The sequence below is a fragment of the Plasmodium reichenowi genome, chromosome 12 (genome assembly GCF_001601855.1).
Source record: "Plasmodium reichenowi strain SY57 chromosome 12, whole genome shotgun sequence".
Classification (NCBI taxonomy): Eukaryota; Apicomplexa; class Aconoidasida; order Haemosporida; family Plasmodiidae; genus Plasmodium; species Plasmodium reichenowi.
Genome location: NC_033657.1, coordinates 612251 through 613993, shown reverse-complemented (window position 1 = coordinate 613993; position 1743 = coordinate 612251).

The following is a 1743-nucleotide window of genomic DNA, read 5'->3' as shown; positions in this document are numbered from 1 at the left end:
AAAAAAAAAAAAAAAAAAAAAAAAAAAAAAATGAGGTGATTTTAAATTATACAATAATTTCAAAAAAATTATTATTTTATTTTAAAAAAAATATATAAAAAAAAATAATTAATAATTGAATGTGAAAATTTTGTATATAATGGCAAATTTGTAAACTTATATATCCTTGTACAAATTATTTATGTAGTAGTGTACATTTTATATTTATAGTATATATATACTTATATACATATAATTATTTTTTTTTATTTTATTTTTACAAATGTATATAAAGATAAATTTGAGCTAATATATTATGATAATAATAAGTATATCATATTATAACAAAAAATAAACATTTTTTTTTAAATTTCTTTAAATTGTAGCATAATAAAATGTTTAATTATTAAAGAAATTTTTCTTAAATATAAAAAGGGAGCAAACACATTGAATTTTATAGAAAGTAAAAAAAAAAAAATAATAAGGGAATTTTTTTTAAAAACAAACATAAATCGTTGCACATATATATAAATATATGGATTGTTTACAAATGTGTAAATAATAAATATTACAAATGTATAAAATGTCATATAATGTGTTTGATTAATTATTGAAAGAAATATGGTAAACATATATATATATATATATATATATATATATATATATATATATAATGTAATACAAACTTTTTATACTTTGACAAATTAAAAATTTTAAGTTAAATAAATAAAGAAATATCACACGAAATATTATATATATATATATATATATATATATATATATATATATATATATATATTCATATATTTCTTTTATTTATTATTGTATATTTTTCCGTATACCATGAAGATTATATTAATGTGTATCTCTTATGTTTAAATGTATAATATATATGTATGTCTTATGTATCCATCGTATATCTTTATTTTACAAATTAAAAGAAAGGAATATAGTATATATATGTATAATGTCCAATATCTTATACGTGCATCATAAATACATATGTTCTATGTTTTATAATAAAGTTATATATTTTAAGAAAAATATCTACATTATAATTTAAAAAGTAATGTTTGGTAATATTATATAAACATGTTTAAATTTTTTCGATATATTATTCTTTAATTATAATGGGTATATATATATATATATATATATATTTATATTTATATTTATATTTATGCGTAGCATTACTATGGTTATGTGTTTCGTTTTTCTTTTTTTAATATAACGTGAAAGAATAGGTTGTAGAGGAATAAAAAAATATATGTATAAATAAAATAATTTAATATATTAAATACAGGAATTGTTAATTCGTATATTAAAAATATTATGCATTATTTTGTATATTTCCTATCATTCTAAATGACTTTCTTAAGATAATGCATATATAAATATATAAATATAAAAATACAAAAATATAAAAATATAAAAACGAAAACGAAATCATATATATATATATATATATATTTTTTTTTTACCTTACTGTGTAAGGAGAAAACGCATGTCTAGCCAAAATGTACATTTAAATAATTTTTTTTATTTTTTTTATTTTTTTTATTTTTTTTATTTTGGCTGTATTTAAAACGGTGAAAGGTATTACAGGTTGTCATGTAATTTCATTGAACTTTACGTGGATCCAAAAAGTATATATGTTATGTATATATTTATATATTGTATAAAAAAAAAACATAAAATTAAAGAAAACGAAATATTAAATTTTGATAGACAATATTTATTCTTTTTGTTTCTTCTTTTTTTTTT